This window comes from Crocodylus porosus, unplaced genomic scaffold (genome assembly GCF_001723895.1).
Source record: "Crocodylus porosus isolate Cpor-Errol unplaced genomic scaffold, CroPor_comp1, whole genome shotgun sequence".
NCBI classification, from domain to species: Eukaryota; Metazoa; Chordata; order Crocodylia; family Crocodylidae; genus Crocodylus; species Crocodylus porosus.
In genome coordinates this window covers 37,331,463-37,359,016 of record NW_017728914.1, presented here as the reverse complement: position 1 = coordinate 37,359,016, position 27,554 = coordinate 37,331,463, and the positions used below count along the sequence as shown (strand labels likewise).

Genomic DNA, 27,554 nt, shown 5'->3' with positions numbered 1-27,554 from the left:
TTTCCAGCCTCATTAGGCCTAAGGCGCCCACTCGTTAGACCCAAGGCTGCCCTCGAAAAATGCCGGGGTTTGGTTTTTGCTTGGGTTTTGCCTACAGAAAAGCACTAGAGCAAATTGCTGCAAAGACCTGCGAGGCCCACGGCAGCTCTGAGCGGGTTTGATCGTGGTTCCTGCCTGGGTTTATCTCGGGAAGTGGGGACTGAGCCGGCACACCTCACAGTGCTAACACGGTGGGGCACCCCTGCAAGGACTTCCCGGCACCCTGGTTGGGAGTCGCTGCGCTCCGGCCCCTCGACAGGATCCGTCTGACGTGCCGAGGGCTTTGCAATGGCCACGACAGCCATTCCCGCTCGGCTGAGAGCTCCTCGGGACTGCCGAAGCCGTGCCTGGGCGCCCGAGCAGGGCAGCTCCGGGCGCGCGGCGCAGACGGGTCATCCCTCCCCACCCGCCCGCAGGAAGCAGGGTTCGGCCGTGGGCACCAGCCCTGCCCCCGTGGGCTGAGCTGCACCAGAGCAGCTCCCACCTCCCCCGGGACAGGAGCAGATGCACCAAACCAGGTGGCACAGAGCAGCTTATGCCCATCCCCACCTGAACTGGGCACAGGCTACGCCTGCCGCGGCTGAGTGCTGCCCAGACCCGGGCCGCTCCTGCGCAGCCTATGAAGAGCGGTGGCTGCTGATTCCTGAGCGCACTTCCACCGCCACAGCCCCGCTGCCCTGAGCTGGCCCGGCTGGCTCCCTGGACCTGAACTATAGCTTCCTTTCGTGTCCTCAGTGGTTGGGGATGGGATCCTTCCTCGTGGCCAAAATTGCCAGCTGGTAGTCATCACTTCCCTTGTTTTTCACAGCTGAAACAACTGTTTGGTTCCCATGCTGGGCCCAGGCAGCCCCAGCAATGAGTGCGACTGCAAGGAGCCCCGTCGGGGGCATTTTGGCAGCCCAGAGCACTCCCACCTTCGCTCTCCAAGAGAATGGCTCCCGTTCTGGGCTCTGCCGGGCAAATGCAGCCGGCGGGGACTGAGGACCCCTGCCAGGCCAACATCAGCTCTGGGCTGTTTGCACTGAGGATCTGCACCATCTCCTTTTTCTTCAGCACCCGTGACGTCTCCAGCCGGGAGCTCCGGGGAACCGGTGTCAGGTCAGCTGCCCCCGCACAGCACAGCGCCCAGCGCCCTTCGCACCACGCGAGCTGCCCCAAGCCTGGGGCCGCTCTGCCTTCTGCCCCTGCAGCCTCTAGACGTCGTGATGTCGGGCTCCTCTCCAAAGCTGCGGTTTGGGTTTTTCCCCTTGAAATGAGCAGCCACGGTGCACCCATTGCCACAGCACGCCAGCATCCGGGGCTGCCGGTGCTGCAATACTAGCACGTGGCAATACCAAATGCTGCAGACACGGAGGCGCTGCTGATGGTGCTGCCAGTGCTTAGCTCGATGCACAGCACCTGCCAGCTCCGTCCTGGGCCTGGCTTGAGCAAGAGCAGCCAACCCTCCTTAAGGAAACGCTAGTCCGAGAATAGTAGTGGAGTCAGGCTGGCCGGCCCGAGGCAGGGCCAATCCCGTCCAAACCGTCCTCTACAAATCCCCTCAGCACCACGACAGCCAGATCTGACACAGCACCGGCCATCACACCTGATCCTGCGCCCACGAAAGCAGGGGACCGCAGCGGCCAATGTCCTGCTGCAGCAAAGGTCGTTAAACTACAGCCAAGGGGCCCCAGGGAGAGCCCATAACCTCACCAGAGAGGAAGGCAACCCCGCCCCCCGCCCCGTTCTTACCAATCTGACCATGGGGGCGGACGGATCCTGCCTCTGAGCTGCGCACGCCTGGATCCAGAATAGTCTGTGAAAGCTAAGGAGTTAACCGGCAAGAGCTGGGTTCATCTGCACAGGTTGTGGTCACGATGGTGCCGCGGGATGGGGGACTCTTTTAGGCTCCTTGGATGATATGGGAACTTCTTTTAATAGCAAGCCAGGTGCTCGCGGTGTGTGGGAGTGGAGTCCTGCCAGTTAACGAGACCCTTCCGCGCTGAGCGCTATTGTGCTCAAAGAGCAAACGACAGAATTAGACCTGGGCTAATGACTTACAGAGGAACAGCAGCCACTGTTGTGACCTGTCTGTGGTACGAAGAGCTCCCCTGCCGCGGCCTCATCCTAGGCCCAGGAACGCAGGAATCGCTCGGCGCGTAGCAGGACCCCCGGGGGACCGCTGTCTGCAGGGGCCATGGTATCCGCACGCCGAACTGTCCATTGTGGCAAGAGCGGAATCCGTGGGGTAGGCGTAGGCGAAATCCCCTCGCCACCGCCGGGTGTCTGCTCACTGCGGGTGCGCGAAGCAGGACAGGGCCACAGCACTGCCTGGGTGTCCACGCAACTCCCTGTCCACGGAAGCGTGTCGGGGCTGCTGAGACCTGAGCCAGCGGCTGTGTCATTGCACGTCATGAGCATTTTTCCCTCCCAAAGGGCAGTGCGGAGATTGCCACCACCTCGTCCCTTCTGCCCGTGAGAAGACAGGGGAGGACTGCCTGAGACACCCGGGGTGCAGCAGCTCGGCAGGTGCCAGCCGCGGTTATAGGCAGGCAACAGCCCTGCCCTGCCTCCTCTGCGTGGTGCCGGCCCGGGGTGCACGGATGGAGCAGTTCTGCTCCCGGCTCTGCCTATCGCCCGAGCGCAACGTCTGTCCCCTTTTGTGGCAAAGTGTCCTACCCTGGCCCTCGCAGGCGCTGCGCTCTTCCCGTGGGCTCGGCGCCCCCTCGGGCAGATTGCTTCTCCCACCTTTGTGCCACGTCAGGAGAACACGTCTCTTCCCAGGGACGCACATGGAAAAGGTCACGTTGAAGGGGCTGGAGGAGCTGCCCCTTGCAGCCTCCCTCCGGCCCCCAGCTCAGTGCCCGGCCATCGCCGCTTTCGTCCCTGCCTCACCTCGTCGTCCTTTTCCTGTTTTGCTGGACGAGTGTCGCCTGGGGGACGCTATCGACGGCTTTAGCAAAGGCCAGAGCGCTTATGTCGACTGCACTTCTCTTTAAAACCTGAGTTATCTTATCTAAGATCGCAGACTAGCCTGGCACCGGCTACCTCGCATGAAGCCACGCTGCCTGTTATCTCACTTTTGTTCCAGCTGTGTCTTTCCTTCAAGAGGTGTTATCAGACCCCGGAGGCCACTGGGAGCAGACTGGCCGGCCTGTAGCATCCTGTACCTGCTCCGAGGCACCAGGCCGTGGCTGTTCCAGTCACATGGGCTGATTTCACAGATTAAAGAAGCCCCGCTGCAAGCCCGGGGCCTGTGCTGGAGCAGGGACGTGCATGGCTCTGACGGGTAAAAGGGACTCCTGCTCTCCAGACCCGCTTAGGAAAGGCGCTGTGGGGTAGCGGGCTCGTGGCAAGGAGCCCACTCCCCTTTTCCGCGTGCCACCGCCTCCGGAGCAGCCGCACACGATGGGATGGTGGCAACCACACGCAGGGGCCTCAAGCCCCGACATTCACCATGCCTCTGGCCCGGGGGGACGGTTCCAGCTGCCCGCGGGTGTCGGGCGTGATCCGCTTGAGAGCCTGGAAGCAAGGAAGGACGCGTCTTTCCAAATGCAAGCGCTGGCTCAGCTGGAAAGGAGAGGCTGGCTGCAGGAGCCGGGGCAGGGGGCTGGACGGGAGGATGGCGGTGACCTGTCCCGGGTTGCAGGGGTTATAAAACCCAGCTGCCCTGTGTCGGGATCGGCGTGCGCAGCAGGAGTCCTTGGGAAGTGCCGCTTCTGGCTCCTGGGACTGCGTCGTCCACCGAGGGGTGGGGGGCAGAAACCCCCGTGTCCATCCTGGGCCATGCTGCCCCGTCTGTGGGTCCTCATGCTGCCTGGCTTCACGAAGCACTCCTCCCTCCCTGCGCAGCGGGCACACGGCTCAGCCCCTGCCCTGCTCCCCTCTGCCCAGCTCGGGCCATGTCCGTCCACCCCAGCCAACTGGGGGGGCCTAAGGGCATCTGCCTGGCTGCAGCCCACCCCTGCCCAGCCTCTGTCCCCAGCACAGCCCTCCGCAAGATGCGCCTTGTTTGCACCCATGCCGAGCCGTGGCAGCTCTCCCAGACCCAGTCCCTGGCACTCCACGGCGCAGCCCCTTCCCAGGCCAGGCACAGAGCACTGCAGGGGCCGGGCTGTGGGATGAGACCCACATCCTGTTCGCACTGCCGTCGGCACCATACCAGCCGCCAGCTCCGATCGGCATCCTGCAGGTCTGGGGGGGCTGACTCAGGGGCGCCATCAGCCCCGGCGCTTGGCAGTGTGCTCTGGATCGGCGTGGGTGCGGGAAAGCCCCGCTTGGTCAGGGCTTACGCCAGGCCAGCCTCCCACTCTGCGGGGCAAGGCATGCTCTATGCTAGCCATCTGCGTGGGCTTGACAGGAGTGGTGTTCAGAGAAGAGGAGTGTTTCTCAGCCCAAAAGCAGAGCCCCCAGAGCAGGGGGTCTCCTCCGCTCCCCTGCCCTCAGCCCCTGCCCGCCTGGGCTCTCATGCCTCGCTCTCAGCTGCAGCCAGAGCTCCCGCCATGCCGTGCCCGCCAGCGAATGCTGCTCCCATGCCCTGATTGCGCAGGGATGCCAGGAGCGTGACCAGGGCAGGGCAGGAGCCCACCCCGCCACGGCTCCGGACCCCATCTCCCACTTGACGTAGCCTCCCGACCTGCAGGGCAAAGGGCAGGGAGGGCTGAGATGGCCTTACCTGGGGGCCTCACTGTCTCTCGAGCAGCGAGCGCCTTCTTGGCCGTGCTTCCTCCAAGTTCCCTCTCTGGAGTGTGCAGTTGGGGCTCTCCGGGAGCAGGCGGTCGTGCTGCCTCTGCGCAGCAACTGGCGGTCGCCTCCCCTCCTTCCCTCCCTCCCTTCCTCGCACACTTATCACAGCGGCAGCACGCTGCTTGTTGAATGAGTCACACCAGAAGTGGGCTGGGGCCAGCGCTGAGCTCACACCAGTGCTTCTCATCTGTCAAATTTGAAATGGAGAAAGGGCCCCAGGCACATGGGGGCATGGGCACGGCTGGGCACGCAGCAGCGAGAGGGGGCATGTGGGCCCTCGTGGGCTCCAGGGCTGTGTGGGCCACCGAGAGCAAGAACAAGCCCGTTCAGAGCCTGGAGGTCGCATCTTGGCTGGACCAGACGATTTCCAAAGATCCCTTCCGGCCTTACAACCTGTGAACCTGAAATGGCAAATAAACTGCGGCAGCTCAGAGCCCCCAGAAGTGACAACGGGGCTGTCCTGGGAGCAGGTACGTCCCCGGTGCGCTGCTTCTCCGCCTGCGAGGTGGGAAGGGACCATTCTCCCCGCCTCACCAGGGTGTGCAGGTGTAAGTACCCGCAATGACAGCGTCCTGGTCCCTCCGTGTCCTGACTTTCCTGTCTGTAAAATGGGGATAATTACACTCCCTGATATGAAGCAGTGATGTAGTTTTGGAGTCCTGCTCTGTGAGGACCGTTGCAGAGACGTCTCAGCAGCATGGGGGCTCCTGGCAGGTAGCAGAGAGGTCAACAGTGTGCGGTAGCCTTCCTGCACAATGGATAACAGCCTACCACTGCTGCCTGCTCCCAGAGGGACTCCCAGTGTCCCAGCACAGGTAGACACCCCAGAGCCAGCTGTGCCCTAGTGTGCGCAGTCCTGCCCGCAGTGTCACCACCACCATGAGCGGGATACCCCCCTGGGCCAAGAGCTGTCTCCATGCACACCTGGCAGCGCTGGTGGTGCGGGGCCGGGGGTCTGCGTGGGCTCCAATATCTGCAGAGCCAGGGCCGCTGGGGAGAGCCCGCTGCAGCGGGTGGCAGGGAGGCAGGGACAGTCGCTTTCTGGAGGTCCCTCAAAGAAAGGTGCAATGCGGGGGCAGCACAGTGCGGGGCCCCAGAGGTAGCGGCTACAGGGACAGCAGCATGGCTGAGGCTGTGCGGGCACTGCAGAGCCACCCATGCCAGGGGGCTGGGACTGAAGACGGAGGAGAGGTGCTCTGGAGCAGAGGGGTGAGAACGTGGCCTGGCCTAGGGCCGGCACAAAGGGAACATCAGGTCACCCCAAAGAGCCCCAGGTGCCCTCCCCACCCCCCAAAAAAGCCTGTATGAGGGCAGCCAGGCTCCACTCTGGGTGGGGAGGAGCGGCTCTGTGTGTCCTCAGGGCTGGCCCCTCTCTGTTAGGCGTGTAGAGGCTGTGCAAACCTGGAGCCTGGGAACATGGCTAGGGTTGTGAACCTCCCAGACCTGCCAGGAGTCTACTGGAATCGGCGTCAACCTCCCAGTGGCTATTCAAGATATTAATAGGATAGCTTAAGAAGATGCAATTAATGACATTATGTTGGGAGAAAAAAATCCCCTGGGATAGCTTTGATAAAAGTTAGCTACCTTAAACATGGCCTGTGGCCAAGGGAACAGCTGGGGATCCAGAAGTAGGGATTCGGAAAGCAAGCCAGGGGCTCTGGCAGGAAGAGACAGGCCATTGCCAAAGACCATAGAGACAGAGGAAGAAGGGTCCTGATTAGGGACAGCCAGCGCCTTCCCGCCCGGGGGAGCGGGGATGGCAGGAGCAGGGCTGGCCTCGTGCTCTGGAGCCACATGCATTGCATGGACATCCTTGGCTGCAGGCTGGGGAGAAGGGGCAACCGCTGGACTCAACGTATGGGAAGAAAGAAAGCTCAAGCCCCGCAGCAGGGCCTCAGTCCAGCTCTGAGCACGATTCGGGAGAACTCCTCTGGTTCCCACGTGTCCCATGAGGGCTTCCCACCAGCTCCGGCTGCTTTCATGGGATCAGCTAATACAGGCTTTGGAAATTCCTGACACTTCAGTAGTTTCCAGGGAAACCTTCTGGGTCCCTCAAACCAGCCTTTCCTGGCCGGATGATGATGGATGGAGCAATGCTGCGTCTTTTGAGGGAAAGGGCTAACCCACTGGCTGCCTGGGAAATGCAAGATATAAGTGGGGTGATGTCAGGCTGCTTCCTGGCTGGCTTGGAGGTGAATCTCTAGCTCTGCTGGCTGGGAAAGACACCTTTGTTGGTCTGGGGACTGCAGCCAGGTTTTCTTGGAAGGATGTTGCCCTTCTGGTGAACATGACCAGAAAAAGCACAAGAAATGACCCACGCCACGTGTGTTCCAGTAAGTGTCTGCGATGCACTGGGGATTGTGAAACCAGTGGGGGTTGCTCTCCACCATTGCACGTTGGCCTGGCCGCGACTGGTTTGCACTGGGTGACACCCTTGTAAGTTGTCAGTCAGTCTTGCTTCCAGTCAGCCGAGGCGCCCACGCGCCATCCCAGGCACCGGGGACCTGAGCGTGGCCCCCGCGTCCGTGCTGCAACCGCAGTCCTTTGCAAAGGAGCACTCCTTGCACTCCTTGCACAGGACTTTCCCAGAGGATCCTGGGACTCCTGACTTGACCGCTGCCCGGCACTTCCCCAATTTAAAGAGGAAGAGGAAGGAGGCAGGCAGGGCTGCGGGCTGCAGCTGTCTCTCTCCTGCTGCTGTCCCAGCCCTGACCCGCCAGGCCCTGCCTTGTCTGCGGGACCACGTCCTGCACCACAAGCTGCCTGGAAGGGCTCAGCTTTGTCCTGCCTCATGTCCCTGCAAGCGCTCTCTTTCCCCTAGCCCTTCCTTGAACGCTCCTGGCCCCGGCCATGTCCTGTGGCCAGGGCACCACCGGTCTGCACGTGCTACTTGCCGACATCGAGCAGCACCAGTCTTTTCACTCCTTCCCCACGCCTGAGCCTCTCCAGGTGACTCCCCGCTCCTGGAGCCTCCCCCGTCCTTTCTCTCCTTGCCCCCGCGAGTCTGGCAGCCAGATTAGATGTCCCTTTGCAGGCCAGAGGGAGCAGACCCCCTTCCCTGTTCCCTGGGCTCTGCCCTTTCCATGTTTTTTTTACCATATTTAACAAGGGAGTCAGGAAGGTTCCTGATAAATTGGTTTCTGCTGCCTGTGGGTGGCTGGGATGGCTGCTCGGGTGGCTTGGACCATAGCTTGTTTCATGCGGGCAAGGAGGCCTGCGGGTCCATCGCGAGCCCAGGCCACGGCCCTTGCTGCAAGCCCAGGGTGGGCAGGCAAGTCTGCGCAGGACACAGCTGCAGGGATGCGCGGTGCAGCGCACGAGGTGTGAGGGTTGCTGGATTTTGCAAGATAAAGAGGCTCTGAAAATAGAGGCAAACTCATCTCCACCCTTCCCTGGAAAAAGCTCGTTAGATCCCCTCCCAGTCTCCATAGTGACGCCCTCGTTAAGCAGCACCAAACCGGGTACACAGCACTAATTATCCCGCTCTGATGTCATGTTAGGAATGACAGGGCGTGCAGGAGGCCGCTCTCTGGGGAAAGCAGGTTCGCGGCTGGTTAGCGAGACGGGAGGAATCTGTGCCTGGGGTGCACGCGGCAGAAGGATCCCCAGCTGCTGCTCTCCTTGCGGCGGGCTTGAGGTGGGCTTCTGGTGACGCTGGACCGGGATAGCCAGCGACAGGTGGGCCCTGCTGTGTGCTGAGTCCTGCTCCCAGGGCAATGCGGCCCTGACTGGCAGTCCCCAATGCAACTGCCAGTCGCTGGGGAGCTGGCCTTGTGAGCCCTCTCCTACCTTGAGCAATGCCTTCAGAGTCATAGGAGCAGACCCAGCAAGCAGCCACATTAGTGGTCTCCCACTGCTGCCCAGATGCCCATATTTAAAACCCCTCTGGAGTCATGCGGGGCCTTTCCACCGAACTACGCGGGCTTCACTCCGGGTCCAAAGAGTAAGGCCTCCCCTCCCCTGGGAGGTAAATCAGCACCGTGGGGGGAAGACAGGACTAGCGGGCATCTGAGCACCTGTGCCCGCAGGGCCTGCATGCAGTATGCATGACCCAGAAGATCAAGTGTAGGGACTAAAGAGTCTGGGATGGAGGATGCTTGCCTGTAGCATCTGGGGGCATCCGAACCCCAAGACCTCTGGGCTTGGGCCCGCAAGTAGGATGCCTGCCAATGGATTTGGGAGCATCTGAAGTCCCTGGGTGATAGGACTGGGGTGGAGGATGCTCCCCAGCTGTAGCGCCGTGCACACGCAGTGTTTGGAATAACTGAGTTTCTGCCTGCTCAGTCGATACGGTTTTTGGAACAACTGAGTTCTGCTCAATCGATACGATTTGGAACTGATTTGGCTCATTTGAACTGGAATACAAAATATACTTAAAATAATAATAATAATAATGAGGCAAGCGCCTACTCTGGACTCTTTTAAGAAACATTTGGAAGTTTCTCTTGCTGGGAACCTGTGACCCCAGCTGACTTCCTGCCCTTCGGGCGGGGGGCTGGACTCTGATCTTCCGAGGTCCCTTCCAGCCCGAATGTCTATGAAATCTATGAAAAATAATAATAATAAAATACATAACCCAGACCATGCCAGCACTGCAGACCTGGGACCCACCACTTGCAGCCTGGCTTACAAACATAGCCCAGTGCTGGGATTTACTGTTCTTAGGCTGGATTTTCTTGGTCAACTTAAGTGTGCCTCCTGCTGAAGGGCTGACCTCACTAAGTGACGAATTAGAAAGTATTTTCTGCTCCTTGTCTCCTGGCACCTGGAACCAGTCCAGCAACCAAGGGCTGAGAACTTTCCCTGAACAATTAATTACTGCAGTGGAGAAATTGTTAAGCAAGATGAAGCTTTTAATTTGGAGGAGCTGCTCCTCTATCCACAGTGTTATCTTTTCGTCTGGAGAAGTTGCTGCTGATCAAAGTAGACATGAAGCAGAAGATTTTTAATTTGGAGGCAGCGTTTGCTGTTTCGACAGGCGTAGGAGCGCGGTCTCAGAGGAGGGAACGCGCTGTGCGGAGACCTGCCCCGCGGGCCCCGCTGTGCACTCAAGAGCAAGCCCAGGACTGAGAGACATGGTCACAGCGCCCTTGGGACGTCCCGACTGGACAGGCCCGAATAGCTCTGTGCAAGGCAAAGTACTGTCCAGCCCCATGCCTGGCCTGAAGACAAGCTCTGCTTGGAGCTGTGCTCCGATGGCTTGGCACCTGTACCATTAAAGAGGACTGGGCTGGTTGCCGCTTGGCTGGGAGTCCACCGAGCGACTGGAGCTGCTGTCTCAGCTGAGAAAGGACCTCCTGGTCTGGGTAGCTAGCCAGCACCACCAGGTCCACATCTGTCCACTCTGCCTACTGGCAAGTCCTGGAACAAGAGCCGCTGGGCACGAGCCCCCATTCATGGCTAAGGGCTCGTGGGGTCCTGGGGAATTACAACGGCACGTCCCTGCTTTGCGGGGGTAGAGCTAAGGGTCATCTTGGGGATGTGAAACATCTCAGGGAAGGGAAGGGGCATCTGCATGGACCTCGAGGACGGTGACTGTGTCTTGCATGCACCAGGGGTGCAAGCTCTGACCTTGGAGGTGTCTCCAGCTGCTAGGGATCCTTTCCCTTGGGCCTGGGCAGTCAAGGGCAAGTGGCTGTGAGGCTCCCCGGTCGCCTGTGATTCCAGCTGCCCCGGTGTTTGCACCGCAGCTGGAGCAGCTCTTTGGCCCTCACCTACTCTGCTGTAGGCAGCCCCCCACCAGTGCCAGTCACCTTCCTGCTCAGGAATAATAAATACGCCGGCAATGGGATGCCCCTGGGGAGGGGCCAGGAGGAGGTCAAGTTTGCCTGGCTCCCTGTCAGGACAAAGCTGAGCACATGGATGACCCCACTGGAAACAAGCCCATGCTGTCTGCTTGGATTAAAAAAAAAAAAGCCCTTTGAAATATGTCCCAGTGAGAAGGTATTTCGCAAGGAAGGCTAAATCCACCCCTGGCACGACCCCACAGACCTCCAGAGAGCAGCAGTGGGGAACACAGGCCTGGAAGGGGAGTGCTGAAAAATACCATTTGTAAGAAATAAATGACCCCGTTCTTCCCAGCCTCACATCCCAGTGTGATGTTGACCGAGGGAGAAAGCAAGTGCCTATCACTGCACCACTTGGAATGATTTCCCTTTTTTGCAACCCTGCCTTAAAATCATCACCCATGCTCTGGTTAGCAGGTGGATTTGACCTGGGGGAGACTGCATTTCAGTAACTGGTGGCACATGCAGTACATCTCCCATACAGGGCCTATACTGGCAGGGGTCTGATGTCCAGCATGGTCTTCACTAGCCCTCTCTCCTGCTCTCAGTTTTGCAGATGTAAGCATGGTGATTGCAGCTGGAGATTTAAGATGCACCTTCAAGGAAGCGTGCACCCAAAGCACGTACAGTTGGCCCCTAACCCATTGAGTGCTCAATGCATTGTCAGCAAGGGTTTGTCAACTAAACCCCAGCCCCTCAGGTTTCCAGAGCCTCCACGTAGCATCCGAAGACCTCAAAATCAGACCAAACCAGAGGTCCCATCCCAGTTCAGGTGTGCTACATCAGATGCAAGTTCACATACAACTTCAGTAACTCACAGAGAAATTTAGCAGTCAGCCCCGGCCCCGGCTACTGGGCTCTCTTAAAAACCATCAGCCCACTTCCTTCCTGTGAAGCTTGTTACACGGGAGTCACCTGCTCTGATGCGTGCCACCGCTGCTGAGCCTCTTCCAAGACAACCTGAGAGCCAGGGCCAGGTCTCGTCTGATCACTGCAAGGTCACAGGCATGTCTCTGTGGCCTGAACCCCACAGGCTGGGAGGCCCCGGGGGCAGGACGGACACCTCCCTTCCAGCACGTTGGTCTCCCTAGACATCCTCAGCGGGCGACGGGGTGCAGCAGTGCCGTAGGGAGCGGCTCCTTGGAGGGGCTCCTAGCTAGCAGCTTGGCTTGGCGCACCCCGGCTGGGGGAGCCCAGCCACCCCCCTACGGCGAACTGGACCAGCAGGTGACAGGAGATGTTCAAGGGAGATCAGGCCCAGACCCATCACGCCATGTGCCACCGCGCCCCGTGTCCCTCCCTTGCCTTTGCATGGCGCTGAGCCTCGACAAACGCTCACTCAGCGCAGGGGCGGCTTGTCCTCGGGGGCACTGGCGGGACTGCGGCATTGGCATCGGGGAAAGTAAAACGTCAGCGGCCTCAGTGTGCGCCCACCTGCACACGCACACGTATGCCGAGAGGAAGGAACAGGAGGATTTAAATTAGACCCGTACTAACATATGCCCAGTCAGCACCGAGGCAGCGTTTGGATGGGGCGCAACAGGAACGGGTTGCGCAGGGTTGGCCCCCGGGCAGCGGAAGGAAGAGACGCCAAACCGCCGGTCGTCGCAGGCTCCTGCGGAAGAGGCAGGAAAGGCGAGGGAAAGCCCTGGGCCCGTGGGAAGGCGCAGCGCGCGCCGTCCTCCTTGCGACGTGGGCACACGGCTCTCGTGCCTGGGGAAGTGGAAAGTGGGCCGGCTTGGCAGGGTAGAGACGAGATAAAGGCGCTGGGCAGCGCTGGTTTCCCTTGACGGAGGAGGGCTGCCCTTGAGAAGTGCAGTTCCCGGGAACAGACCTCAAGCAATGTCACGACCTGAGAAACCCTTGAGCCGGCGTTAAGAGCACAGCATCAACAGCAGATCCTGGCTGCATGCATTGCTAGGAAAAGGCTGGGCCTGGCTTGTAGCCGCCTGCCTTGCGAGCGTGCCTGGGAGCCCTGCAACCGGGCAGCTCTTGTGTCTACGGCCACAAAGCCCGGCCGGAGTCGCCATCCGGGTCCTGCTGCGTACGCTACAGACGTGCAAAGAAAGGCAGGCCGCTCCCCAGAGAGCCTCCAGGATAAGCAGACAGAGGCCAGGAGGGGAAACCGAGGCACAGCATGGCTTGGTGACACCCCCAGGGTCAAAGGGGGACGCAGGCCTGGAGCCCCGGCTTCCCTGATGCCTGGTCTCTACTGGGATGTGGGGCTGGCCAGCTTGGCTAAAAACACCAGGGTCACTTTCTGGTGGGAAAAGAAAGAGAAGGGCAGAACCAAGGCCCATGCCCGAGAGAGCTGGCTCGAGGACAGGAGTGACTTTTAGTGGCAGGGAAGTCCCACATGACAAACATAACGTATTGGGTATAATTGGAAACGTCGGGGAAAAACCACAGGTAAGGTTCAATTTCCCCTTCCTTATTCTGCCCGGCAGAGCCCTCGTCAGCACTTGTGCAGGGAGAAGTGATGTCCCCCAGGCTGTGTCCAGCCACGGTGGTAGATAACGTGACCCGCTGCGTTGCTGCGTGTGCTACCACGGCCTCGGGTGCTAGCTCTGTGCTGCGTTACGTCGTCCGTCAGGTGGAGGGCTTGGCTAAGCAAGCGGGGACAGGCACACAGCCCGCCTCCCCCTCGCTCCGCAGTGCTCCTTGGTCCAGCTGGCTTGCACGTCAACCAAGTGGCAGCTATTTTATCAGGGAGGGGACTTGCCATGTTTCCACTGGTCTGCCAGAGCTGTGCTCAGGTCACGCGCCACGGGGGGTTTGGAGCGGGGGCTGATGGACTCTCCCACGGCTGCTGATACTTTGGGAGCACCCCAGGGCACAGAGGTTTGGAGCATAACCCTGCTGCGCATACGTTGTGATGGAAGCAGCCGTGGGATTTAACCAGCCCCTATGCCTCAGGCCAGGCCTCTGCCCAGGGAGCAAGGACCCGCAAGCTGCCACGTCCCCTGGACACTGCAAACAATCCTTTCACTAGGCTGAGCTCGGAGAAGACCAGGTCGATAAGGAGCCTTTGCCAAGAGGGAATTAAGTGAGCTGCCTTGCTGCTTTCTGACTTGAGCCATGGTGCCTGTTCCCTGAAACATGAGTTGAAAATAAGGCTGGGTTTGCAGCATCATGATGATGAATGCAAACTCCTTTGGCTGAACATGGCTGAAGAAAGGATTAGATGGTGATGGGCAGAGGAACAGTGCCTGCCACCCCGTTTTTCAGATTGGAAACAACAAGGACAACTAATCTTCATGCTTCAGGGCATACGTTGGTCACCAGCTGGAGTCAGGAAGGAATTCAGCGCGTGGTGAAGCCTCTTGCATATAGATGCATTGCAGGGTTTTATGCCTTTTCCTGCAAACATTTGGGATTGGCTGCTGTTGCAGACACTAAATTAGACTAAATATTAGATTCTTCTGCTATGGCAGTTTTGAAGGCTTGTTTATGTCATGAATATTTCATATCATGTTTGAAAGGCAGGAGCTCTTGCAGTTCAGAGGGTAAATGTGGTATTTGAAAGAAACTTATAAAAAGTATTTAAAGGGAGAGTAGCTTGGAAGTGTCCCAGGGAAACAGCTCTGTTGAAAACGCCTGTTTGTTGGGCCCTGGACATTCGATTTGAACTTCTGCGGAGTCCCCGGCCTTGAGCTGGGACAGGCATGTCTGCACCCCGAGCTGGCCTAGCGGGGTAGATGCTAATGTGATGGGCAGATGCCAGTGTGCGCAATGAAACCGATAGGAAGACCAGTTGCCCTGAGCAGCTGCAGGGGCTGGGAAGGCTCTGGGTGACTGAAGTCCAAATGAAACAAAAGCCTGGTTTTGGGCCAAGGTGGATGGGAGCCAGCTTTCAGAAAGCAGCACTTCCTGCAGGCCCGAGTCCTGTGCTCTGGCCAGCTCTGCTCAAATGCACTTCGCAAACCCGAACAAGAGCCCCGCCGACGCCTGGGATTTAAGCTGCCCTTCAATTTTCTGTACATTGCTATTCTCGCTTGCTTCTCCCCCCACCTGGCCCCCGCAGTGCCTGACAGCCTTCCAGCAACGTCTTCAGCGCCGCAAGGAACCTCAGCCACTTTACTGCAGCCAAAGGTCGTTACAGTCCCCAAACCCAGGGCATCAGAGGGAACTTCCAGCTTATTCTGTGCTTTCCCAGGCTCTGAAAGCAATGCCAGCTCTCAGGGCACTCCTGGAGGTTGGCAAGCAACATGCCTGAGTAACGGCAGATAAAGACTCCTCACGCTCAGCTGAACTCCTTGTCCAGCTGCGCAGTTCAGGTCCTTTGGGTGATTTCAGCACCTGTTTGCATACGTGTAGCAGGCATGTGTGATGCACGCCTCCTCCGCACACATCGAGGCCCTGACCTGAAGCCTAGCTGAGGCATGGGGAGACCAAATTGGGTTTGGATTGTGCTCTCGCTTAGTGAGGTTGAATGTGTTTCTGGGCCAGCTGGGAGCCCCCTCCAGTCAGACCTCTACTCCCCCAGGGTCTGCTGGAGGGGACGTGATTTCAGGTTGAACCAGAAATGGGACGTCGGCAGCCACAGCTGGTTCTTTGCAGAGCCCCCGGGACTGGCACTTCATTACTGCCTTGCGTTGCTGCTTGCCCCTGAAGGTGGGAGCAGCCTGCAGCACAACCCTGAGCTGCTGGGGCTGGTGCAGGGACTAGGATTGAATTCTCCAGGGCTGGTGTTGAAAGCCTGGTACCACAGCAGCCAAACCGTGGAGGAGGGTGGAGATGCTGGGTGTGATCAGGACCCACAGGAGGAGGGGACAGGCCCCGCCAGTGCCCACGTCCGACTCCAGCTCTGGGTCTGGCCATGTTCTGCACCCTAGGCACGTACAGACGCGAAGCCATATGATCACAGACAAGGAGGGCTGGGAGGGAGCTCGGGGTCACATCTAGTCCGATCCCCTGCTCCAAGCAGGACCCGCCACAGCTACATCACCCCAGCCAGGGCTTTGTCTACCTGGGGCTTCAAAACCTCCAAGGATGGAGATGCCACCACCTCTCTGGATAACCCACTCCGGTGTTTTACTACCTTCTTGGTGAGAAAGTTTTTCCTAACATCCAACCTCAACTTCCCTTGCTGCATCTTGAGCCCACTGCTCCTTGCCCTGTCGTCTGCCCCCACTGAGAGCAGTCCAGCTCTGTCCCCTTTGCAGCCCCCCTGCAGGGAGGTGACGGCTGCTATTAAATGCCCCTCTGTCTTCTCTTCTGCAAACTGAATCAGCCCAGTTCCCTCAGCCTCTCCTCACCAGTCCTGTGCCCCAGCCCTCAACCATTTTCTTTGCTCTCCACTGGACTCTTTCCAATGTGTCCACATCCCTTCTGTAGCGGGGGGCCTAAAATGGCACCGGACTCCAGATGTCGTCTCCCCAGTGCCAAATAGAGGGGAATAATCACTTCTCTCTGTCCGCTGGCAATGCTCCTACCAATGCAGCCCAGGATGCCGGTCGCCTTCTTGGTGACAAGGGCACACTGCTGGCTCCTGTCCAGCTTCTCAGGTCCTTGTCTGCAGAGCTGCTGCCCAGCCTGCCACCCCCAACCTGCCCCGGTGCAGGGGGTTGCTCCCTCCCCAGTGCAGGACTTTGCACTTGACCTTGTTGAACCTCATGAGATTTCTTTTGGCCCAATCCTCCAATGTGTTGAGGTCCTTCTGAATCCTAGCCCTACCTCCAGCATATCTTCTACTCCCCCCAGCTTGGTGTCATCTGCAAACTTGCTGAGGGTGCGCATGTCTGCCATCTTCCAGGTTATTGATGAAGACACTGAACAAAACCAGCCCCAGGACCAACCCCTGGGACACTCCACTTGGTACCAGCTGCCAACTAGACATCAAGCCATCGAGTACTACCCCGTGATCCCGATGCTCCAGCTGGTTTTCTATCTACCTTGCAGTCCGTTCATGCAGTCCATTCATCCTTCCTTACATAGCCTGCAAGACTGTTGTGGGAGACCATATCAAAAGTCTTGCTAAAGTCAAGGTTCACCACATCCATCGGTCTCTCCAACATCTGCTGTTGTCCGCAGCAGTCGAAGCAGGAGGCAGCGATGCACCACTCAGCTTTTCACCCTCACAAGCCTCACGACAATCCTCTGCAAGATTTTTTAATGCAAACAACAGGCCAAAAGGCTGCTGGGGAACATGGCCCACAGCGGTGAGGAAGCTCTCACCTGCGTGCATGCCCAGAGCCTGCACACCCCGGCGCTTCTTATGCTTTGCCGTGGCCTTTCTCTACCCTTTCCAGCTCTGCCGAGTGTATGGCGCATGCTGTGACAGCCGGCAGGAATCTCATTAGAGACAGCGAGCATGCATCACACAGGCAGGTTTCGCAGTTGCCGGCAATAGATCATATCTCTTGCCATTTACTACTTGAAGGTTTCAGGCCCCCGTCTTTGGGCCCATTAAAAGCATAAGAACAATTTCCCTGAAGCAAGGCTGTGCTGAAACATGCATTAGTCATTCATGCAGGGAGCAAATGAAGGCCTGGGGCAAGGCAGCTGTTGGCTTTCATTCAACAGGGGACTTGTCGTGCAGCCAGATGACAGGAGCTTCTGCACCCTATCAACAGGTCACTTGCGCTGCTGGGCTTAGCAGGGTGCCCCAGTTGGCCAGTCTGACCAGTGCATATGAAAACTGGGTGGAATAGTTCAACGAGCCATGTTCCCATTGGAAAATGTGGTTGGACTGAATGTGAAACTCCCCTGGGAAAAGTGACCATTTTGATGAGGTTTTCCACAGGAGAATCAGGACCGAGACTCGTTTGAAGGTACAGTTTCAAATGCTAACCAGATGTGCAGCCTCCCAGTGGGAATTTGGACAGGAGGTAACATTTTGTCTTCGAATGTCAAAACACTTCCTGGGTACTGGAATGCACGGTTTTTGTTCCAGACTTTCCCGATTCTTTTTTTCTTTTTTGGAAAGTTTTGTTCAAATAATGCATTTTTGGGTGCACCTTTTGACGCAAGCAAAAAACCAAACTGTCAGGATTTGCCACGGGAAGCTTTCCCGCCAGTGCTAGCACTTTTGCAGCAATAAACTCCAGCTCAGGGTTTCTCACCCTTTTTTACATTCAAGGCAACCTCCGCTAGACATGAGGCTCCCCTTGGAAAATGCCAGCTCCCAGCTTTCACTTAGTTATGACTATGGAAAAATACTAGAGCCATTCAGCTGTTGCAAAGACCTCCGCAAGCCCAGAACACGCCAGATGTTTGTGACCCTCTGGATTCACGTTTGAAATCTCTGGGTTTGTCTTGGGAGTTGTGTGGGTGTTTGCACCCGTCTGGGGATACCGTGTGGCACTTGTAACAGGACCTCATGGCCCCCTGGTTGAGATGCACTGCTTCAGCCGTGCGCAGCTAGCCGAGGCCGGCCTCTCTGCAGAGAGAGATGCTAAAAGGGTTAAACAGAGTTAGGATCTGAAAATGCATGAGACAGATCTGGTATTAAAGACAAATCTCTGTTCAAGCCATTCCTCCAGACAGCTCCCGGCACGCGCAGGTTGCAGTCTGGATGGTGTTATTCAGAGCTCTGCATGGGAGCTGACACTTGAAGTCTGTCTCACCAGCATGACAGAACAGAATCTGGTCCTCTGTGAGCAAGACAAACGGCAGCAGTTAATCCCCTCGCGTGCCACGGCAGGAGCTGGTGGCCAAGCGGAGGAAGTCGGTGCAAGGCCAGTCCTCACCACTGCGCTTTCCCAAGGAAGCTCCTGGGCCTGGCCATCATCAGTGAGGCTGTGTGAGTCAGTCTGTTCCCTTGGGGCAATGCTTTTAGACTTAATGCAGCCAGCCCGATGCTCAGCTTCTTGCAGAGATACCTATCAGCCTGCCCAGTCCCTGGAGCTCAGGGATATTTTGGGCTATTGATTCCCATAAAGGGACAAAAGACCCCATTTCCCTGACCTGGGGTGTGATGGATATCTGCTTCCTTTTGCCAAGGCTGGAAGGCAAAGAGTTGGCCTGGAGGCAGAGCAGATTTGGAAAGGCACCAGGGGCTGGGAGATTAAAGCAGGCTTGACTGCAGGCCACGGGTACTTGGCCAGTCCTGCCTTACTCTCTGCAGGGACTTGCTCTCAGCTGGGGTCACTGGATTAAAAAGACAGTGCTGTTATACTGCTTTTTGCTGAGTCTTAATTTAAACACAGCAGCCAGGGAAGGAAATCCAAAAATGTCTGGTAGGGCAGCCTGGGTGGAGTCGGTCGGGGGAAAGGGATGCTGCCAGCAGGTACGTGTGTGTGGCTGCCTCAGATCAGGCAATGCCAAGCCCCTTTACTTGGATAGGCCAGGCTCACTGCGGGCAAGGACCGTGGAACTGGGTCCAACTGGCCCAAACTGGTGGTGCCAGCACAGCAGCAAGAGGCTAGGATGACTGATGTCATCACTGATAGAGCGATGTCATCGGGGACCGAATGATGCCATCACTCCGAGTCACTCCAGCCGAGTCCTGAATCCCAGCTCTGGATCCTGGTGAGATGAGAGCAGCGCCGGCCTTTCCAGGGCTGAGCTGGCCGCTGGCCGGGGCTGGGCAATGAAGGGCGGTCTGCCGCACGGTCGAGACAGCAGAACATGGGGGGGCTCGTGCCGCATGTGCACGGAGCAGCGGGGTCCACCTCTTCGGCAGGCCTGCCATAACTTAGCCTCATGCCCTCCCTGAGTCCCACTCCCATCCCCTTCCCCTCCCTGCCTGCTCTGCTTCCCCCCTGGCCTGCCAGGTGCCACTCGCAGAGGCTCACATGGGCTGGCCTCCCCTGGCATACAGCGTGCCCATCAGGATGCGTTTCACAGCACCTCTGGGTAGATGTGGGATGTTCCCATTCCCTAGATATAGCAAGAGAGGCACAAAGCACAGACAGGACCTGGGCAAGGTCACCCACTGAGTCAGGAATAAGAAGAAGCAGGAACAGGATTTCCAGGACTTCCCAAATCTTCAATACGCTCCTGATGTTCAAAAGGGTGGTCTACTAATATGTGCACTGGGGAGGCCACATCTGGAGTCCTGTGTCCAGCTGTGGGCCCTCCACTACAGAAAGGACGGGGACACATTGGAGAGAGTCCAGCAAAGAAAATGGTTGTGGGGCTGGGGGACAGGACTGGTGAGGAGAGGCTGAGGGAACTGGGCTGATTGAGTCTGCAGAAGAGAAGACCGAGGGGGATTGAACAGCAGCCTCCACCTCCCTGCCGGGGGGCTGCAAAGAGGATGGTGCTGGGCTGGTCTCAGCGGGGGCAGATGACGGACAAGGAGCAGTGGGCTTCATTGCAGCAAGGAGAGTTGAGGTTGGATATTAGGAAAACTCTCTCACGAGGAGGGTGGTGACTGACGCACTGGGACACGTACCCAGAGAGGGGGTGCAGTCTCCATCCTTGGCAGTGTTTAAGATCCAGCTCAATGAAGCCTTGTCTGGGATGATGTCGCTGGGGCTGGTCCTGCTTGGAGCAGAGGGTTGGACTAGATGCGACTCCTGCGGTCCCTTCCAGCCCTCGTTGTCTATGTTTCTATGATTTCAGTATTTTGGAAATAAAACAAGCGCCGGGACTTGCTGTGTCAGCCTGATCCGCAAGACGAGTTTTACTTCTTTTCTTCAAAAATGGAATTTTCCACTTGAAAATGGACAGACACTGGAAGGGGAAATATTAGTTTGTAAATGAGGCAAAAGGACCCAATGCTAAAAAAAGAAAGTTGCTGTCTAAAAAGAGCAAAAAGCATTCTAGATTGAACCCAAATAAAACCACTGGTTTTATTTTTCCACTGACTCCTCCTGCAAAGTTTCTGTTTCAGCTTGGCTGGACCAGTTCCACTTTCCACGGTTCAAGCTGGCCATAAAAAAATAAAATAAATCCACTATTTGCCAGCTGCCAGTGCCTGGCTTCCTTTTTCTGATGCCCGACTGAACTGCCGTTGTTCGCCCCCGGTCCCCAGATGGGCCACGAGATGCCCACAGAAGCATTTCTTCCTGACTGCTGGGCCGGAGGAAGTCCCAAGAGCATTTACTTCAGAGCGACGCTGAACAAGAACTGCAGCATCTGGCTGCCTTCTCACCCCAGGCCTCAAGCATGGGGGGCGTTTTTGCTATTCTTGTCAGACTTGAGAATCTCTTGCAGCTGAGGGAAACAGCTCTGCGTGGGTTATTAGGGCGGCCAGCTGCTTGACCACAGAGGCCAGAGTGAGAAGTCTGCACAGCTCATCCTGTGCTGCAGGATGAACCACTCCGAGAGGCATAGCTGTCAGCGGCGTGTGCATGCACACTTGTGCAGGCTGCTGCAAAAGTGCAACTCCCTTCCCCTCTTCTGAGCTCTTTGCTGGGCTGCTTCTTCCTTTCTTTCTGTCCCCTCAAGTTTCCTTTCCTTCCCCTTGCTCTAGGCCCAAATCTGCTCTGAAAGCCTCATTATCTCAGCTGCCAGTAACACCAGAGACTTCTTCTCCCAACCCTGGGTGCAGCTACAAATCACGTCTGCAGCATAGCAAAGCCGCTCTCAACCTCCAGACTGCTCTGCTGAGCCCTTGCCCAGGGTGGGAGCCCAGGCAGGTGCCTGCTCTTATGAAGGAGCTGGGGAGAAGCATCTGTGCAGCCGGGGAGAATTGCACCCATTAAAGATGCTAACGATCTTCCTTTGGGAGCTGTGGGTGCTCAGGGCTGCTAAAGAGCAGGGTCCACACCTTTGGGAGCTTGCCCTATTTCACTTTTTGGACCCCGTTCATTCAAGGCCTGGTCAAGTCAAGCACGGCTTTAAAGATAAAAACAAGGCAGTCCGTGTCAGGTGTAGAGCCCCCCTCCCCCTGTGCTGGGGGCCGGGGGATGCGGGAGGCGCCCACATCAGGCCCCGCAATCAGTGCTCGCGCTGCCCTGCCGCGCTAACAATGCGCCGGGCTTGCCAAGAGCATGAATGCATTTGGCGTCCCAGCCCAGTCGCGGGCTGGCCAGTCCTTTGTATCTGCCACCCCGGGAGCTGCGACGAGCTGGAGGCTGAGCCGTCTCCGCCCGTGTTTTCTACACTGAGTCATTTCTCCATCATTTCGCTCTGAAACCTCCGAGGGCTGCGTCCAGCTCCTGCCCGCCGAGCCCGGCGGTGTGTTGTGAAGCTGCCGCTCGTGCTGGGCTCTGTCATGTGTTTGCAAAGACCCTGCAGGTGCTCTGGACCTGCCACAGGCTGGTATAAAAGCGCTGCCAGGGATGTAAGTGCTGCGGCAGGGGCCGAAGGCGGGAGTGTTTGTGTTTTCCAGTGCCCGAAGCACCACTTCAGAAATGCCGTTCTGGCACAGATGCACGGCTCGCGTCCTGGGGAGCCCTGGCCCCAGCCCTGGATGATCGCTGGGCAGGAAACACTCCCACCTGCGTGAGGAGGGAGATTGCATCTCGATCCCCTGCCTCCCCCGTGCAAACCCTCGCCTGCCTGCGGTTAGCACGCTCTGTGCAAGCGGCGTGGGGCGACTGCTCCAACCTGCAAAGCCCAGGGTGTGGGCGTTAACTCTGTGGTCAGGACTGTGCTCGAGGTTTCTCTTCCTACTGCAGAGCATCTCGTCAGGGGTTTGCTTTCATCTCTGGGCTCCGCGTTGTTGCCCTGGTATACAGGGGCCAGGATGCAGCCAGGTCTCCCCTGCCACAAACTCCTGGGGGAGCGGAGGGTCTGGGACAAACCGTGTAGATACAGGGGAAGAAAAGCCGCAGGAGAGAGCAGGTGGGGCAGTAGCTGCAGCCTACGACGTGGCCCCTGGCTGCTCCGTGGCAATGCCAGTATAAGTCAAAGGCGGTTCTGAGGGCAGCCGCGGGGGCCAAGACAGCCTGGTCTTGCACAGAGCCAAGCTCCGGAGAGGCACACTGAGACTCCCAGGCTGGTGTGGGGGCTGCGAAGGGCAGCTGTGCTGGTGGCCCCCCTGCCCGGCTCGGACAGCCCCCGGCTAGCGGGGAACTGTGCCAGCTGCAACACGAGGCAGAAGCGATGGAGAACGCCGATGGCAGGGCCTCTCCGTGCGGGCACAGATAAATGCCGCTAATGGAAGTAATTGGGCTGCAGCTGGTGCTGACTGCGTGCCTCTTCATCCCTCCTTCCCTGCTGCTTGCTGCCAGGGAGGAGGGGTGGGGTGGTCAGGAGGCTCGGGGAGAGACTGGATGCTGCAACAGCCTCTTTGCCTCCTGATCTTTCAACCCTGGGGTGTCGGGGGGGGTTTCTCCTATTGGTGCTGTGCATGTGTACGGGTGCTGGGAACAGGTTGCATGGCCTAGGCTTGCAGGGGCAATGTACCTTTGAAGTGCTGTGTGCCCTGCCGCCGGACCCCCCATCCCGCCGTGACACACATGGGCACGACTACTTGGAGCCAGAGAATGATGACTTGGAGAACGTGTCATGACAGTGATGCAGCAGCAGCTGCCGTTTAGCCCAGCAGAGAAGTACCCAGATCTGGACTGGAGATTTCAGCAAGCCCCCGTCTGCAGGACAACTGGCTTGTAGCACTGCAGTGTGCTGGAGCTGCTGAGTTTGGGTCCAGAACGCGGCAGGGTGTTCCTGCAGCGTGGAGGTCTTTGGTTTAGTGTCTGCACCAGGTTTAGGGGTGATGTGGACCAGAGCATCTCCAGAGCCGGGCTCTGGGGTTTTCATTCAGGTGCTTCTCAATGCTCTCAAGGGCAAGCCCAGCAAAGGCAGCACAGACGGCGCCCCGCGGGGAGGCTGGAAACTACCGTGAAAGCATCTTTATCGCAACAGAGCTGCCAAGGAACAAAGTGAATCTGTGCACTGCGAACAAACGGAGCAATTTGGTTCCGAAATGGGTCTGGTCTGATGATAGGCTTGTAGGCAGGCAGCTGCTTGTTAAGCCCAGAGAAAGAGGGGGTGTTGCCGCTGTCATTATACTTGCAATGAGCTATTAATATTGGGCTTTTTGGAGGGATCAGGCAACCTGGCCCCAAAGCAAGAAGCAGGAACGTGCTTTCTGGGTAGCAATGGTGCCTCGGGAAGAAGTTCCTGGCCAAGTCTCTGCGGAAAGGACAGGCACCAGCAGCAGCTGCTGGAGAAAGAAGTGATGAAGCAACTGCCTTGCAGGGAGCTGAAAGTGGGACGCGTGTCTGGGGCTCCACGGCGGCTCTCGTCAGGCCTGAACAGACACCAGCGCGCGAGTGCGATGGCACCGCTGCCGAACGCCGGCTTGGCTCTGGTTGCTGCTTTGTGCTGACCCGGGACTGGCTTTTCTAATCTGAGACACAAGCCCCCTGTCAGGGAGCTCTCGGGACACCCCCAAACTTGGCCTGTCCTGGAAGGGCGGTGGCTGTGCTCCCTGGCCTGGCCAGGTTGGGCTCTCGCCCCTGTCTCTGCGGCGGGCTCCCGGCCTCACACGGGAAATAATCCCTTGTGTCCCGCCAGCCCCCCAGGCGCTGTGCAACACGCTGCTCTGCACTTACCCCTTGCAGCCCAACCGGGAGGCCGGCACCTGCTCGCCTGACACGTCCGCCTGGGTCCCGGGTCCCGACCCCGGGCTTTGGGGGCTCCCGATCTCGCTGCACTGTTGACTCTGATGTTGGCCAAGGGCTAGTGCTCTGGATGATCAAAGCCTCGGCTTCTGCTGGTCGGTAAGTGCTAGATAGCAATGCAAACACACCTGGGCCTGAGGGACCCGCATGGCTTTTGAATGCACTAATTAAAGCTGGGAGATAAGAAGCACAACATAAAATGGTTGGACTGCTCCCAAGCGCAGGAATGGCTGCTCGCCCTTGAGACGGTCAGGGTTGTCTGGTCTCAGCAGGCCGTGCATTTGGCCTCCCCGGTTTGGGCTCTTGCAGGTGTCAGGGCCACATCCCTGGGGGCTGCAGTTCGGACCCTCCGGCCTCCACATGCATCACAGCCCTGATTAGAGCCTCCCACGGTTGCGGGACAGCGGGGCCGGCTCACCTCTGCCCCCCCGCACGCCTTCCTCGCTGCCTCTGCTCCCCCGGCCTGCCGCCAGGACCGGCTGAGTGCTGTTTCTTCAGGACGGGGGGGCTTGTCCGTTTGTCTGTGCTGTGCCAGCCCCCCTTGTGTCCCCAGCCTCTGCCCGGTCCCGGTCGAGTGCAGCTGGTGGAGGTGGCCCGGGGCCGGTCCAGGCACGGGAGTCACTGCACAAATCAGTGCTGCCTGGTCCTGCCCAAGGAAATGCCGGCGCGGCCGGCTCCGTTCGGTGGGGAGCCCCTGCAGAGCACAGGGCCGGGGGTGACCTGCATCCAGAGACCTGCCTGGGCTGGCGATGCTGCACTGAGAGGTGCCTGTCCGGGACTACCGGCTACATTCCTCACGTCACGGGCCGGCCGTGATGGTCAGTCCTTGGGACCTGTCTGGATTTGCCCTTCACTGTGCATCGTCCCCTCCTTTGCATAGCAACACAGCTCCATTTCTCTCGGGCTTCCTCTGTCTCACATAAGAGCCCCATGCAAAAGCAAAAGGTACTGGCTTGGCAGGGAGAGGGTGTGGGGAGATAGTATATCATCTGAGTCCATCTTTCACATCCTCTTGTTCTGACAATTAGATGTTTCCGAAGTGCTAGGAATTCCCTGATGCATCTCAAGGTATCTGCGTATTGCAGCTGCCTCCTGGTTCCCTCATGGAGACCAACCATGTCTCGGGCTGGCCATCTCCTCTGAGCTTGGGAGGTTTGCCAGAGCATCCCAAGTTCAGCCAGGCCCGTCAAGGATTAATGGTCTGATTGCATCGGTGTAATGGAAGGCGTGCTCTGCATTTCCGCCCTGCTCAGGTGCGCTCAGATGGCCGTGTTCCCGCAGAGGAGCTTGAGGAAGCAGCATTTCTCCCTGAAAAGCATCCAGCCAGAGGGTTCACAGCAGAGCCTGCGGATGTCTGCAGGCAGGACCATCCCAGCAGGCATCTGACATCCTCCTGGGAGACGGAGCAGCCTGGGTCCCAGGCCGGAGGAGAAGCATTTCAGTGGAAACCTCTATTGTCGGGTAGAAAACACCTGGCATCTGTTTGGTTTTTCCAGAGGATGTGCCCCTTTCCCTTCCTTTACGTCCAGGAACAAGCCCATTCAGTTCAGAAGTTGTTGCCCTTTTGCAGCTGGAAACTTTGGCCCAGCTCTGGGGATGTTGTTTTTGAGACTTGCCCAAAACCTTGGCTGGTGGTTTGTGTTTTGCCTGGAATCTGTTGGCTTCAGGACCTGGAGTCGATAAACCTCTGCTAGCCAAGGGAAGCAGGCTGGATGAGCTCCCTGCCAGCACTCATTCCCCCTTTGTTTCGGTCCCCGGGGGCTCTCCCCTACCGAGTTGCTCTTGAGGTCCAAACACATTAAAGCTATGTATTTCCCCAGTGACTTTCAGCAAATGCTCATATCGGAGCTGATGGTTCCAGCCAAACCTGTCTGACGGGCTGTGAGAGACCTGGAAACCGAGGCAGAGCACTCATTATTAATCTGGGGACCTACAGATTTGGCTCTATATATCTATCTGTGACAAGCCTCCGCCGGTCTCCCCTGCACCTAATAGCAGCAGATGATGTCGGTGTCACACCTCAAATTTGCATAGCGCAATTATCTCGAAAGAAAACATCCCCAACCTTTGCTGGGGGGAATTTCTGCCAGCGCTGGAGTGCCAGAAGAGCTGGAAGCTCCACCTCATTAGCCATAATGGATGAGATGCTTGCAGCTGCACAGTGATTAGCGCTGAACACTGCTATTAAACGCCAGGGACTGGGGCTCAGGAACACCAGGCGTCAGAGCCTGTACACCGAGGGGCCGTGTCTGGCAGATGTTTCACGCTGCTCGGGTGGCTCGTGTGGACCGGTGGGTGCGTTCGCTGATGGGAGAGTGAGGCACCAAAGGCAAATGCGAAGGGTGGCCGGGGGCACCTCTAAGACGGGTGCATCTTCCACTGGGTTCGTGCTGTACTGGGACTGTCACGCATGGGACCTTTATCTGCTCCACGGCCTCACGCTTTGCTGAAACGCCTTTCAGTAACCCCTCTCGGGGAGAAGGGAATAGCTATTCCCATGGGGTCTTGAGGATGACGGTCACCCAGAAGGAGACAAGGGGAGAGGAAAGCGAGACCTCTACATGCAGGCCCCATCTGTGGGATGGCAGCCGCTGGTCAGGAGATGGATGGTGAGGAGCACACCTTCCCAGGGAAGCCCGGGCAGTCCCAGCTGGCCCCTGCCCCACCAGCTCTCCCAGCTGCTCTCTGCATGGAGCAGAGCCAGGACACGATGCTGCAGCTCGATCCCCATGGCTGGGGCTTTGTGCCCAAGAAGAACCAGAGGCTGCTCCAAGAGCAGGGGCCGCAGGGTCACGCTGTTGCTGGAAGATGAACCCAGCGCTCTCCCAGGCCCGGGCGCCCAGTGTTAGCCCGGAGGGCCCATCCTTCCCCAGACTGTGTCCCCCTCATACAATAAAAGGAGCTGGTGACCAGCTCCTACCTACCTATGAGAGAGGGAAGTGTGGGGGCAACCTCCCCACCCCAAAGACCCATGTAGACTCCCAACTCCTGCCACCATAAGACACAGGGGACTGGGCAAGATGGACCTATGGCCTGGCCCAGTACATGGCAGTCCTGACGCTCTCGTGTCTCCATGGACGGTCCTAGCTCATCCCAAGCTTGCAGAGCGGCGGTTCTGCAGTGACGGCTTCAGAGAGGTCGTCGGGGGCTCTTCCCAGCTGATGCCTGTCCTCATGCAAGCATCTTGCACTCAGGAGCTTGCACCCTGCCTCAGCACCAGCACCCCAAGTAATTTGGAGGTGTCTCCTGTCCTGGAGCAGCCGTCCCTGTGCCCAGGTTGGGGAGGGGACATCTGAAGGCAGCGGTGCCACTGTCCCAATCAGCCCATGCAACACTTGTTTCAGAGGTTTTTCACAGATTTCATAGACATTTGGGCTAGAAGGGACCCCAGAGGATCATCGAGTCCAGCCCCCTGCCCCTGGGGCAGGAAGTCAGCTGGGTTCATAGGCTCCCAGCAAGATAAGCATCCAATTTGCTCTTGAAGGTGTTCAATGTAGGTGCTTGAACCACCTCCGCTGGCAGACTGTTCCAGACCTTGGGG

The 27,554-nt window shown here is 58.1% G+C and overlaps 1 long non-coding RNA gene across 1 annotated transcript in view; it reads right to left on the bottom strand.

Moving 5' to 3' along the window:
• Positions 1–21,872: 21,872 nt before the first annotated feature.
• LOC109310226 overlaps positions 21,873–27,554 on the bottom strand; it is an 8,312-nt gene continuing 2,630 nt past the window's right edge. The window contains exons 2-3 of the long non-coding RNA XR_002101166.1: positions 24,138–24,141; positions 21,873–21,883 (exon numbers count right to left, since the gene is read on the bottom strand). This is a non-coding gene — a long non-coding RNA (uncharacterized LOC109310226). The remainder of the gene's footprint in view (positions 21,884–24,137; positions 24,142–27,554) is intronic.